A 15,605-nucleotide genomic window follows, 5' to 3' on the forward strand; every position below is an offset into this window, starting at 1 on the left:
GACTGTCGCCAGGTGATTGACCGCACCAATCGCCTGGCGACATCAGCGATGGGCGACAGTTCGGGGTGCGCGCCCGTGCAATGCCGCATACTCACGGGCGACCTGTCGCCGCAACACGCGCGCGCCGCATGTTGCGGTGACAATTGTAGCCCGTGAGTATGGGCCATAAGGCCGCCGCTTTGGCAGATGATCTTAAACTTTCTGATGCAGAATCTGCTAGAAAAGCCACCGACTTAGAGATCACCAGTAAAGATTCAAGAATCTTTTCGTGGGGGGTGCCTGCAATTAAATGATTCTGCAAACCTTCAACCCATCTAACCAGATTCCTGGCCAAACAAATGGATGCAATGGCCGGTTTGAAAGAAAAAGACACTGCATCCCATGCTCTCTTGAGCAAGGCCTCTGCCTTTCTATCCATGGGATCCTTAAGGGAGCCCGCATCTTCAAACGATAGATCTGAGTTTTTTGAATACTGAGCCAACGCAGTATCTAATTTTGGACACTTTGTCCAAGGAGATTCCTCCTCATCATTGAAGGGAAACCTCCTTTTGAAGGCTCTAGGAATAAAAAGACGTTTTTCATGTCATGTATGGGAAAAACCTTCATTGTTTTAATAATCAGACCTTTATAAATATCATCCCGAACAGATTTAACAGACAAATCTGATTTAATCTGTTCTGAATCATATACCGCTTTTAATATCTCTTCAGTATCTTCAGCAGAAAATAAATAACGAGTGGATTTCACTGCTTTAGATATTTCTGAGGTGTCTGATTCTATGGCTTCCCCTTCCTCTGAAACTTCAGAAGACTCCTGCAACTGGCCACAAGGTAAAGTCTGGGAACTCAAAGATGTATGACCCGATAGATCTATAGCAGATTGGCCAGAGTGTGGGTCTGCCTGTTGATCTATTGTGGTTAGAGTTGGGCGAACAGTTCGGCTGTGTTAGCCGAACTGCAGCCTAACTGTTCGGCTGCCCAAGCTGTCATTTATCTGTGGCTCTTACTACTTCCGGGTCGCAATGTCTGCGCTGGCCCGGCGGAGCGCGTCCTAGATCGCGCTCCCGTTGCCGGGCACTCTCTGCGCATGTGTGTGACGTCACTCATGACGTCACACACATGCGCAGAGAGTGCCCGGCAACGGGAGCGCGATCTAGGACGCGCTCCGCCGGGCCAGCGCAGACGTACTACTCCGGGTCATTGCGACCCGGAAGTAGTAAGAGCCACAGAAAAATGACAGCTTGGGCAGCCGAACAGTTCGGCTAACACAGCCGAACTGTTCGCCCAACTCTAATTGTGGTGGAGGCTGAGCTCAGTCTGATCCTGATTTACAGAGAAAGCTGATCTAAATGCAGTAAAAGTATTGCTAATCTCATCTTTTACAGTCTGCATCAACTCTAGTAAGGCCACTGTAGCCTGAGCAATTTCTCCCCTGGAAGTAGTAGACTGTTTAGACTGTGACAGTCCCTAGTTGCCCCCTCCTGAAGCCTAGCATTGCAGACCCTGCATCTTATTTTCAGCTTTGCTGTGGCTTTCTGTGGGGAAAACATAAACAGAAACCATTTATCACTCTAATGCTGCCTTCACATATAAAAAACAAACCAGCATCAACCTCCTTTCCACATACCCGCGGGCTTGTGCCAGCCTGTTGTAAAGTAGCCGCCGGGGTATCCTGTGCTGCTGTGTTGGAGGACTGCATCTGCTCCATGTTGCAGCTTGAGCAGCGTTCCTCGTGCGCCTAAGCGCGGCTTCTATAGCCGCACTTCCTGGTTTCGGACGCCGCCCTCCCGTCCTGCACCAGTAGCCGGAAATGGAAATGACGTCACACATCCCGACGTCTCCCCGCGAGATCAGCTCCCAGCTATTTTTCCTCCGGCTGCGCACTTCACCGCACGCTCCTAAGGCGGTTATGGCGGCTTCTCGCCTGAGAGTGTTAGGAGACCAGGAGACCAGGTAAAAAAAAAAACCTTTCCGTCTCCCACCAGGCCGAAACATCCGTTACCGGCCCCAGCCGTCATAAGGCAATAAACCCTAGCTAAGACATGGGTGCCTCAGGCAAAACCCCCACATCAGCCAAAATAATAAACTGCTAACTAGTCAGGCGTCCAGCATGAATGGGAAACAACAAAAAACTGAGGATGAAAAGGGAGGAGGGGCTCCATTTATGGGCTCAGATCTAATTAACATTAGAATTTATTTCAGGTGTTTCCAGCGTGACAGGAGACCGCAATGTCTCAGCAGCAGCCGTCCTGGAGGACGATGGGAGAAAGGAAGTTGCCTAATAATTATGCACACCTGATATAGGGTGTTGATGTCATTAGACCACACCCCTTCTCATTGCAGAGATGCACATCACCTAATATGCTTAATTTGTAGTAGGCTTTCGAGCCTATACAGCTTGGAGTAAGACAACATGCATAAAGAGGATGATGTGGTCAAAAATACTCATTTGCCTAATAATTCTGCACTCCTTGTATGTGCAGTCAAACACACAGGTGCAGTGAAAAGGTAGGCACTGAATGTGCTGGGCCTGGCACAGTTTAGCAATTAGCAAGGGCCAGCTGCGACACACAGGGCTGTATAATGCAGTGGGTTCCTCTCCCTTCTCTCACTACTGCAGCAACACGGAGTGAAAACACGGCCGACGCTGCTGCCTAATATAAGGGGGGAGCTCCAGGAGGGAGTGCAGCCTAACTGGCTGCCATGTGTCTGCTGACTGATGTAGAGGGTCAAAGTTAAGCCCAATGATGTACTATAGGGGCGGGTTGTACTCGGCATAAAATTCGCATTTCGCCGTGAACCACCGATGTTCCCGGCCGAACCGTTCGGGACAACTCTAGTGTTCAATAAAAAAAAAAAGGAGTAGAGATTTCCTATATGGTATTTGACTGATCTGTCTTCAATACTCTCCATCACAAGGCAGGTACCAGTAAGAGGAATACCCTGGAGAAATTAAGCTCTGAGGGCATGACAAAGTTATATTTGGGAGGAGGGACCATATTCAGTCTGCACAGCAGCAATTGTGACAACATCATTATTATTATTATTATTACTTATTGTATTTATAAAGCGCCAACATATTACGCAGCGCTGGACAATAAATATATACAATGATACAAGGATGACATACATAGGGTTATACACATAGAACAAAGTTATACATACAAATTGTACAAAATACATGATCATGCGATATGGGCTGGCTAGGTAGGCCCAGTAATACAAGTACAGGCTGTCATAGGACAGGAGCACATGATCCTGTACATTACACTAGGGAGTGGAGGACCCTGCCAGAGGCTTACAATCTAAAGGGAGGGGTGGAAAGACTAGGGGGGGCTGTTAAATATTCCTTAGAGAGTTACTGTGTGGTAGGAGGTGGGTAGGCCATCATAAAGAGGTGGGTTTTGAGGGCTTGCTTGAATGTGTTGAAAGAGGGAGCAAGTCTGATGGGTGGTGGAAGGGCATTCCAGAGGGTGGGAGCAGCTCTTGAGAAATCCTGCAGGCGGGCATGGGAGTGTGAAATGCGTGGGGTGGTGAGGCGAAGGTCGTTGGAGGAACGGAGGGGGCGACCTGGTGTATACTTGTGAACAAGCTCCGAGATGTAGGTAGGGCAGGTTTTGTGCACAGATTTATACGCCAGGCATAGAATCTTGAAACTTATCCTGAAACGGATAGGGAGCCAGTGCAGGGATTCACAAAGGGGAGATGTGGATGCAGAGCGGTGCGAAGAATGTATGAGTCTTGCAGCCGCGTTCATCACTGATTGAAGGGGGTCAGTGCGTTTCAGGGGAAGGCCAGAAAGGAGGGAGTTACAGTAATCAAGGCGGGAGATGATGAGGGCATGGATGAGCAGTTTGGTCGTGTCCGGGGTTAAGAAGGGGCGGATCTTGGAGATATTACGGAGGTGGAAATTGCAGGCTCTGGTGATGTTTTGGATGTGTGGGATGAAGGAGAGGTCAGAGTCCAAGGTGACACCCAGACAGCGGGCCTGGGAGGTAGGGAGAATGGTTGTGTTGTCGATTGTGAGGTGAAAATCTGGGATGGGTGCAGCAGCATGGGGTGGAAAGATCAGGAGCTCAGTTTTGTCTAGGTTAAGCTTTAGGAACCTAGCTGACATCCAGGAGGAAATTGCTGAGAGACACGATGAGACCTTGTTTATGGTGGTGGATGAGAGATCGGGGGTATGGAGGTAAATCTGAGTGTCATCTGCATAAAGGTGGTAATTGAAGCCCAGGGAGGAGATAAGCTTGCCAATTGAGGAAGTGTATATGGAGAAAAGAAGGGGGCCTAAAACAGAGCCCTGGGGGACCCCAACTGAGAGGGGGGCAGGGGTTGAGGAGGAGCCATTGAAGGAAGTGGTGAAGGAGCGATTGGATAGGTAGGAGGAGATCCTGGCCAAGGCAAGACCATGGATGCCCATGGACTGTAGTGATTGGAGGAGGAGGGAGTGGTCAACAGTGTCAAATGCTGCAGAGAGGTCAAGGAGGAGCAGGATGGAATAACTGCCTTTGGCCCTGGCAAGGGTAAGGTCGTTGACCACCTTGGCGAGGGCTATTTCAGTTGAGTGTGCAGGTCGGAATCCAGACTGTAGGGGGTCAAGTAGGGTATTGGTGTTGATGTATTGGGTAATGCGCTGGTGGACTAGGCGTTCGAGGAGTTTAGAAGCATAGGGAAGGAGGGAGATTGGGCGGTAGTTTGAGGGTAGGGATGGGTCGAGTGAGGGTTTTTTCAGCAGGGGAAGTACAGTGGCCTGTTTGAATGCTTTGGGGAAGATGCCTGTGGAAAGGGAGAGATTGAACAAGGAGGTGAGGACTGGGGCCAGGTCAGGGAAGTGGGGACGAAGAGTATTCGCGGGTACCGGATCACAGGGAGAGGATGTGGGTGGGGGGAAGCCACTAGCAACAGGCTGACTTCATCAATGGTGGCAGGAGCAAAAGAGGCGAGGGGTGGATGAGACAGGAGAGCAGCTGGGAGGGAAGGCAAGGGGACAACCTGAGAGGCATTGGGAAGGGAGGGATGGAGGAGGGAAATTTCATTGCGTATTGTTGCAATTTTAGTGGTGAAGTGGTTGGCAAAGTCATTGGCTGAGAGGGAGGAGCTGGGAGGGGGAGGAGTGGGGTTGAGGAGGGAATTGAAGGTAGCAAAAAGCTGTCGAGGGTTGGAAGCTTGGGTTCCAATCAGTGCAGCAAAGTACCTTTGTTTAGCCTCAGAGAAGGCAGTGTGGAAGAGTAACAGTTTGGCCTTGTAAACTAGGAAGTCAGAATTGAGATGTGATTTCCTCCATTTCCGTTCGGCTGCTCGAGTTTCTTTCCTGAGGTTACGTGTGTGGGTGTTGTGCCAGGGTTGGGTGGCTTTATAGGGCGGAAGATTGAGGGGGCAGCTTGATCTAAAGCAGATGAGAGGGCAAGGTTATAATGTGCAGCCGCTTCATTGGGGCATGTTAGGGTAAGTAGGTGGGAGGAGAGGGAGAGAAGGGGACTTGCTAGGACATTTGGGCTGAGATTACGTAGGTCTCTCTGCCATCGACCAGGCTGAGGGGTGGGGAGAGAAGTTGTTGGTGGGGAGATGGTGAAGGTGAGGAGGTGATGGTCAGAGATAGGGAAAGGTGCGATGTCCAGGTTGCTGAGGGAGGTGGACTTTGAGAATATGAGGTCAAGAGTATGACCAGCGCGGTGGGTGGTGTAATTTGTGTGCTGAGAGAGACCAAGGGATTTGGTGAGGGAGAGTAACTGCTTGGCAGCAGTGGAGATAGGCTCATCAATAGGTAAGTTGAAATCCCTGAGTATGATGGCGGGGAGGTCAGATGACAGGATGTGGGGGAGCCAGGAGGCCAGGTTGTCCAGGAAGAGTGAAGTTGGAGCAGATGGGGGGTGATATAGGACCGCAATGATGGCTGGGAGAGGTTGGTACAGGCGATTACATGGGCCTCAAAGGATGAGAAATGCAGGGAAGGGGGCAGTGATAGGACCCGGAAGGTGCAGGATGCGGAGAGAAGCAGACCCACTCCTCCTCCAGACCTGTTGTCAGGTCTGGGGGTGTGACTGAGATGCAGTCCCCCATAGGAGAGAGCAGCGGCTGCGGTACAGTCAGAGGGGGTGAGCCATGTCTCTGTGAGGGCGAGGAAGGTAAGGGATTTGGAGAGGAAGAGCTCATGGATGGATGTGAGCTTGTTGCGGACAGATCTGGCATTCCATAGACCACAAAACAGAGGGAGAGAGTGCCTGGGGGCTGTATGGATGGGAATGAGATTATTATAGTGTGGTCTGCGGATGCAAGAGGAGTGTGGAGGGGCTGGAAGGGGGGTGGTTGGGAGTTTGGGGACCAGAGGGGGTCTAGGGATGGGTGGGTTGAGGATGGAGGGAGAAAGTACTGGGACCAGCTGGAGAAGCAGGTGGAGGAATAGCATGTGGTAGTGGTGGAGGGGTGGTAAAGGGTTAGGAGGAATATGGTGGGTGAAGTGTGGGTGAGCCAGAGAAAGGACAGGGGGGAAGGGGTACATTATGTTGTGTGGTGAGGAGGCTGGCAGTGGTTTGGACAGAGGTAGATGTGTAGAGAACGGTGGAAGATGCATGGAGTAGGAGAGAGGAAGCAATGTGTGTAAGGTTTGGATAGTGATCAGGAATGCAGGTGAGGCTAAAAGGCTAAAAGATTGAGGAAGTTACCTTGGTGTAAAGCTGATTTCTGCTGAATTGCTGTTGAATTCTGGTGAATTCTGGTTAATTTCCACCCTTTGAGGTGAGGGGTCGCCTGTCACTCACTACCTAACGGGGGTCCCTGTCACTCACTATCTAACTGGGGGACCCTGCTGTCACTCACTACCTAACTGGGGGACCCTGCTGTCACTCACTACCTAACTGGGGGACCCTGCTGTCACTCACTACCTAACTGGGGGTCCCTGCTGTCACTCACTACCTAACTGGGGGTCCCTGCTGTCACTCACTACCTAACTGGGGGTCCCTGCTAATGTCCCACCATTGCTAAGTTCAAGTAAATTTGTCTCCACCCATGACCACACCCACATTCTGGTCCATGGCCACACCTATTTTTCGGCGCGGCGCCCTACGCGCGCTGCACAACGTTACCCTACGGTGACCATACGTCCTGCTTTCCCCTGGACGCGTCCCGCCTTGGGGGGGGCGCTGTCCCAGGCTGCATGAGGTCCCGGGAAACGTCCCGCTTTCAGCAGCGGGACGTCCTGGCCGTACATGAACTAGCCGCAGCGTCTCATAGACGCTGTGCTAGTTCATTCCCCGCAGCCCCGCTCCAGCAGCCTGCATTGTGCTCCGGCAGGCACAGGCAGAGCGGGGCTACGGGAAGATGGTGTCCGGAGGCGGAGCCCTGTACTGGACACTATTTGTGTCTCCAGTATAGGGCTCCGCCTCCGGAAGCCATCTTGCCGTAGCCCCGCTCTGCCTGTGAGAGTAGAGCGGGAGATTGAAGGAGGATCGTCCGGAGGAGCTGCACACACACCAGAGGCCGGCTGTGTGAGGGGACTTCTGTCAGGTGAGTACATGCTTTTTTTTTTCCAGGTGAAATGTGCCCCCATTGCGTTTTTGTGCTGACATGTTTGCCCCCATTGCATTTTTGTGCTGACATGTGTGCCCCCATTGCGTTTTTGTGCTAACATGTTTGCCCCCATTGCGTTTTTGTGCTGACATGTTTGCCCCCATTGCGTTTTTGTGCTGACATGTTTGCCCCCATTGCATTTTTGTGCTGACATGTTTGCCCCCATTGCGTTTTTGTGCTGACATGTTTGCCCCCATTGCGTTTTTGTGCTGACATGTTTGCCCCCATTGCGTTTTTGTGCTGACATGTTTGCCCACATTGCGTTTTTGTGCTGACATGTTTGCCCCCATTGCGTTTGTGTGCTGACATGTTTGCCCCCATTGCGTTTATTTTGTGCTGACATGTTTGCCCCCATTGCGTTTATTTTGTGCCGACATGTTGCCCTTCAATGCGTTTATTTTGTACTGACATATTTGCCCGCAATGCGTTTATTTTGTACTGACATGTTTGCCCGCAATGCGTTTATTTTGTACTGACATGTTTGCCCGCAATGCGTTTATTTTGTACTGATGTTTGCCCGCAATGCGTTTATTTTGTGCTGACATGTTTGCCCGCAATGCGTTTTTGTGCTGACATGTTGCCCGCAATGCGTTTATTTTGTGCTGACATGTTTGCCCCCATTGCGTTCATTTTGTGCTGAAATGTTGCCCGCAATGCGTTTATTTTGTGCTGACATGTTTGCCCCCATTGCGTTCATTTTGTGCTGATATATTGCCCGCAATACGTTTATTTTGTGCTGAATTAAATGTTGCCAGCAATGCATTTATTTTGTGCTGACATGTTGCCTGTAATACGTTTATTTTGTGCTGACATCTTGCCCATTGCGTTTATTTTGTGGTGTCCGGGGTAACTGTTACTGCATTTATTATTTAATGGTCATAGTTGGCTATGTTTGCTGCTTTGGGGTTACGGTATACCATTAAATAGCATCACACAGTTTCTGCACACCCATGATGCGAATCCTCGTTTGACCACATCACGGCATAAACACTGCTTTCTTATGCCTCGCTGTTACATCATTAGGTTAGCTCCGCCCATAGAATGTCATGACCACGCCCATTTTTTGGCGCGGCGCAGCAGTCCCCCCACCCCCCCCTCCTTGTCCCAGGTTGAGCCTACAAAAATCTGGTCACTCTAGTTACCCTCATATTTTTAGGCAAGCTAGCTGCAGTGTGCTGATCTCTGCTGCCTACAGTATGCACAGTATAAGCTGTTCTCTAGTGCCTGCACTGTGTGCTGTTCTACCTCCAGTGCCCCACCACCTACCCAGACCAATCAAAATAGGAATCCAGCCCAACAGAAATATTCCACCTTGAGTTCTGCAAACACCTTCTCCATGTCCACCGGAGTACCTCAAACAATGCCTGCCGAGCTGGGGAGATTCCCATTACTGCTTGAAATACAGAAGAGAGTGTTGTCCTTCTGGGCCCACCTACAGAGCAGCAGCCCCGACTCACCCCCACTACAAAGCCATGCTGCACAATTAAGACCAAGAAAAGCTGTGTGCACTGAAAGTAATTGTCAGCTCTATACTCCCTCCAACCCCCGACCCACAGGTCATAACAAAAGTCCAGATAAAACACACCACAGCTAAGAGCAAAGAAGACTATGTGGAAAAATGGAGGAGTGAAATAAAACAGTCACAAAAGCTAACCATATACCAGTCTCTACAAAGAGAATATAAAATGGCCCCATACCTGGAAAAGCTGCAAAACTATCAAGAGAGGAAAATCCTGAGTGTCTACAGATTGAGTGCTCACAACCTCGAAATAGAGTCTGGGAGACACAGACAGATGTACAAACCCAGGGAGGAGAGACTATGCCAACACTGAGCAGAAGACCCTTGAGGATGAAAGCCACTTCCTGCTGCACTGCCCCAAATATACTGCAACCAGGGACACTTACTTTAAGAAATTGTTGGAACTATTCCCAGACTTTCTTACACTAGAAGATGAGAGAAAAACATAAATCCTACTGGGAGAAGAGGAATCCACAGTGACAATCTCTGCACACTATGTCACAGCATGCCACAGACTGAGAGGAGCATAACGGAACTGTAAACCTAAACAAATGTCCACAGACTGCTTAGCCATTGTCCCCCTACCCCACCCCCTCCCATGTCCCCTATTTCCCCTTGCATTGGCAATACCTGTAATAATTCTTGGTCATGCCAATAAAGCTATCTTTGATTTCATTTGTGTACAGTATAAGGTGTTACTCTGTGCCTTTACTGATTGTAAACCAGCTGTATTGTATGCTGATCCCTGCTACTTTCAGTATGTACAGTATTAGCTGTAAAGCCTGGTACACACATACAATTTTGATTAGCCAATTTTAGCTCTGTTCATCAAATTCATTGTCTGTTGGCCCACTTACTGCATGGGGGTGGAAAAATTGGTCAGTGATTGACCAATCAAAATTGTATGTGCATATACATCTTTGATCTATGCCTATACTGTTTGTAAATTATCTAAATAAAGGACAGGGTGCTCCATCCAATATTTTGATGGCCAGGCCCATTATCTGTAGCTTACACCCTTGCTAAGTTAATGTACATTTGGCCCCACCCAGTGGCCACGCCCACTCACTGCATGACCACACCCATTTTTGTCACAGCACGATCTCCAAGGACCATAGGAACGCCCCTGCCAGTGTTGCAGGTGCAAGAGAGCTGCAACAGGAATCACAGCAGGTTTACCTGTGCAACATGTCAGACATTCACCTGTGCCAAATGCAGGGACGATGGACACTGGGTTTGCAAACGCTGTAAACTCTGTAAAGTTTGAAACACTTAAAAATAAAATAGAATTTTTTGCGTTTCGTGCGACCGCGGCTTTTCACATGAAACAATAACGATAACATTTTTGCGCGCAAATGCAATTTTTTTTGCATGAAACCAATATTGGTAAACGTTATCGTTTCACGTGAAAATGGCCGTGCTATCAGTTAGCACTCTTTTGTGAATCAAGCCCATTCTTGTTTTTTGTTTTTTTTAGGTGCATAAATTGTCAAGGAGACACTGCCACTTCTAAGCACTGAAGTGGAGAATACCTCTCGCTTTTGCAAGCTGAGGAAGTTCACGCCGGACTTTATTCACCGTGCCCAATAGCGTTGTTTTGCGCTGCAGCAGTCTGTGCGACAGTGACAGTGAAGTAAAGAAATTGTCCGTCGTGGGTTTATATAAATACCATATGTACTATGGCAATGACAAACCTTAGCAGACTTTGTTGGTCCAGCTTGCGCAGCAGTGAAGAACAAGTGACTTGCTACTGCACGGGGAACTCCAATGTCCTCCTCTACCCACACAGTGCACATTGAAACACCAATAAAAGCACCTTGATTACAGTATCAGTCTGGCACACAAAGAACAGAACTCTGGTTGGGGGGGGATGTGAGGTGAGCAAATAAACAAATGTGCCAGGCCTCACAGGTAATGGGTGTGTTTTCAGAACAAAGGAGCTGGTGGCATGTTAAACTCAGCAGGGGTGCTAGTAGGTGTGAGGTCCAGGGAATTTAGATTTGCACAGGCCTGGTAAATCTAGTGTTAAAGGAATACTATCGATTCACATATTTTTTTTCAATTGACACAGGAATTGTTTGGGAAGTGCTGCTAAGTACTTGGTGTATACATTTTAGTAGCAACTTCTTTGTTTACTGTTAGCAAAATACTTTCAAAGTTTACTGACGCCAAAACTGACAGCTGACTGAGCCATGAGGAGAGGGGAAATTCCCCTTACACTTGATCAGTTAACTCTATGTGTAGCTCTGTGTGTGACAGAGAAGAGAGCTCCCAACAGCTGCAGCTCCTGTGTCCTGTGTTTCTGACTGACGTGTCTGAAGAGAGCAGAGGAAATGTAACTAATTGTCACAGCCTTTCATACTGTTTTTGCTTTCAGAGTTTGATATGTTTGATATTTTCTTTCTGTAGTCTGATATGCAACTCTGGCTGTGCATTGAAGCAGACACCCCTTCTGCAATTGATTTGTCCCAATATAGCTAAATCCTACCCTCAATAAATTACAGCTTTTGCCTCTGATATTTAACATGAAAAGTAGGAAAATGTTTACACAGCTACTTAGACATTATTTGCACACTGTCATTTTAGAACACTTGGGTATCGATAGTATTCCTTTAAGGCAGCCATACATCAGAAGATTGTGGGCAGATTCCACAAAGAGACAAATTTATCTCTAATTGAATCTGATTAGAGAGAGATTTGCACCCAGATGTGGGAGGAAAGCTGTCATTTGGTTCCACATACTTGTGTGAGAAGGTGTTAATTGACATGTATAAAAACTAAAGAAAGGAAGGTCTTCAGCTGGAATCTGACTTGATTCCATCAGTGTGCATTCTGCAGCCATGACTGCAAAGATTGATGTCAGAGAAACAACCAATATTACACTTAATGGGGAATTTGTGCCTAATACTTTATGTATCCCTAATTATTGGCCAGCGCTGAGTAATAGGTTGACGCTTTATAAATACAATGAATAATAATAAGTGTACATACTTTATCATTTTTTTCACTTATTGAGTTGTTGACACCTTGCAAAATCACTTGTGGTACTTGAAGATTTCCATGCGATAAAAGTGGTACAATTTCTGAAAAGGTTGAAAAGCCCTGTCATCACAGAGAAGCATTCTCAAGTTTAACTGGCAGCTTTGGGTTCTGCCAAAGTGGGATGAAATGTTCCCAGGTGGCAGACGGCAGGGCCCTGGACATCCTCTGCCACACATTTTGCAACTTTATGTCGGATCTTGCTACCGCCGATTCCCTGCTCGTTCCCCGCAAGGGGACAATGGCAGGGAATTGAGCGGAAGATAAGCGGCGTGGGGACGAGCGGTTATCGAATCCAACGCACGCGCGGCGAGCGGGGACGCGGAAGAGGCGATCCGGCGGCTAATCGAGCCGCCGGATCAGAGCCTCATCTATGCGTGTAGATGAGGCTTAAGTAAAGCACATGGAAGATTATTGGATCTGTCCAAATCAGAGAAGCCCAAAGGTTCAGGGGCCTGAGCAGAGTTGGAAACACACCAATTAGAAACATCTTCTAATTGAGAGCCTAGGACTAGGTAATAGAATTGTGGGACAAGCTGGGCCAAGCCACCTAAACCCAATGGGCAATGCAAAAGTATGCTTAAACTTACCCGGGGCATCCTCCAGCCCCAGAAGTACGCAAGTCCCTTGCAGTCCTCCTGCAGTCCTGTTCAGCCAGGATCAGCCCCGGTAACTTGCTCAGATGTGTCAGTCTGGGTATACTGCACAGGAGGTGGACTTGATTGAGCAAGTTACTGGGGCTGATTGTGGCTTCACGGCAAACTGTAGGAGGAGCGTGAGGGACTCGCACGCACTTATGGGGCTGGAGGAAGCCCCAGGTAAGTAAAGATTTCAGAGATCTCTGGTACATAAAGTTTCGCGTGTGATCTTCTCCTTCAAGCGGAATATAACCCTGCATGTCAACTTTGCTCTAAAACATTATTTACAGTATTATATGCAACCAGCATTTTTTTTTACTAGACCAGCATTGGAAGGGTTACACAGGGCTTTAAAGCTCCTGGAGATTTCTGCAGACGCATCCGAAGCTGACAAAGATACATTTTGTTTACATAAATGTATCTAAGTGTTGAATGTGACTCATCTCTCTGACTGAGAAGGAGTTGGAGGACAGCGAAAGAGTGTGTAACATTTCTCGATACATATAACTAAATATAATGTAACAATCTGAACTTCTGCATATCTCTCCACGGAACTTTAAACCTCTGTGTTTAACCCTTCCAATGCTGGTCTAGTAAAAAAAAAAAATGCTTTTTGCATATAATATGCTGTAAATAATGTTTTAGAGCAAAGTTGAAATGCAGGGTTATATTCCGCTTTAAGTTTATGGAAAAAGGACATAGAAACATAAGCAGGGGTGCATTGTGTAATCACATGCAACAAGGAGAGGAATGAGGGTACGCCAAGTATAAAATAGTGTAATCTGCATATTTGACATAACTCGAAAGTCTGCCATTCTGAAGACCTTTTATAAGGGGATTGGCTATACCTTTACAGGCAAGAGGTTCTGCTGAAAGGGCCTATAGCAGGGCTTCCCAACCCTGTGCTCAAGTACCACCAACAGTGCATGTTTTGAGGAAATCCAGGAGGCAGTTTATCAGCTCTGCTGAGACACAAATTACCTCAGCTGTGAATGTTTGTGGTTTTCTGCAAAACAAGTGCGGTTGGTGGTACTTGAGGACAGGGTTGGGAAGCCCAGGCCTATAGGAAAGAAGGCATTTCTGACACGAACCTCTTCTGATTTTAAAGGGATCTGAAATCACAGAGTTAGAACATACCTAAAGGACTACTATCCTGATTTCCATGGAGATAATCCTAAGACATAAAAAGTTTTTTAGGAGATACCTTTAACCACTTAAGGACCACGGTGTTAAACCCCCCTAGTGACCAGGCCATTTTTAACAAAATAGGCCACTACAGCTTTAAGGGCTCGCTGCAGGGCCGTAAAACTCAACACATAAGTTATCCCGCCACCCTGTTCTCCCCACCAACAGAGCTTTCTGTTGGTGGGATCCGATCCCTCCTGCCTTTTATTTATTTATTTATTTTTTATATAAATGTGTCACAAAGCTGTCCCCAGTACAGCACTGCCTTAGATTGTATCGCTGTACATTGTTAAGACAGCGGTTTCACCGTCTACCAGTCCCCAGCGGCAATCGCCACTGGGAGACTGAGGACAGAGCTCCGCCTTTCAAGCAGGGATACGCGCGCGGTCGCCTGCTATCTCTCCACCCGCAGCCATTCACGTCAATCGGCATGGAGTGGTCCTGGGGCTGCCGTGCAGCTCACGCCAATCGGCGTGGAGCAATTGTGTTGAGGTTAATGACTACTGTACAAGATTTTTCTGCAAGCTTTCAAAACTTTAGGCTTCTTCGTTCAGGTTTCAGAACTGGTGCAGAACAATGGTTAGTGCTGAACCAGGTTTGAAACATGCCTAAAATGGGCAAAGCTGTTCCCCCTGGTGAATCAGTAAGGCCTCGTTCACACCTTGCTGTACGCTTTTCATCGCACATTGTAATGTGCGACTTGCTAGATACAGCTTTTTACATTGCTTCTAATGTAACAATTCACATCTATACGCTTTGTTACTGTGAGAAATGTAGTGTGGCATGCGTGTGTTGCGCTGTGAAGCGCTGCGGCAATGCAAGTGAATGGGAGTGCCTTTTTAGCGCATAGAAGCGCATAGCAATGCGCTTTGGAGTTTTTTTTTTTTACCCCAATTAAAAAACAAACAAAAAAAACCAAAATCGACAATTGCTGCTTGAAATAAGCTTAAAAAATGCATTTAAAAAAGGGAAGGCTCAGGGACAGTTAAAAAAAAAAAAAATCCAAATCCACTTACCTGGCAGGCAGGAGGGTCTCCGGTGGCCGACCCGACCAGGCCGGCGGCCAGGTCGGGCCTCTTCTGCGCTCCATTGTGCGTTCCACGCCGGCGAGCTGACGTCATCGGACGTCCTCCGGGCTGTACTACGCAGGCTCAGAACTACTGAGCCTGCGCAGTACAGCCCGGAGGACGTCCAATGACGTCACTGCGCCAGCGTGGAACGCACAATGGAGCGCAGAAGAGGCCCGACCTGGCCAGGTCGGCCACCGGGAGCCTGCGGAGCGGCGCCGAGGGCACCTCCTGCCTGCCACGGGCTGGAGGAAGCCCCAGGTAAGTGGATTTTTTTTTTTAACTGTCCCTGAACCTTCCCTTTAAGCGCATGTAAACGCATGGGGCCCACTTACTAAAAAAGCGCAATGCACTGAAGCAGGTTATGAAATGCACATGGACGCATGCGTTAATCATGAGCTTAAATATGATTGAGCGCACCCAATGTCAACGAGTGTAGACAATTATCTGCTACCACAACAATGCGGCCTGTGTTCATTCAGGCACAATATTGAACTAAATCTTATAGAAGCCATTTACGTAGGCTAGGCCTCTTGGAAATTATACCAAATATCCCCTTTTAGATGCCGATGGTTACAGATCTTGTGTGACT

This window comes from Hyperolius riggenbachi, chromosome 7 (genome assembly GCF_040937935.1).
Source record: "Hyperolius riggenbachi isolate aHypRig1 chromosome 7, aHypRig1.pri, whole genome shotgun sequence".
Lineage (NCBI taxonomy): Eukaryota > Metazoa > Chordata > Amphibia > Anura > Hyperoliidae > Hyperolius > Hyperolius riggenbachi.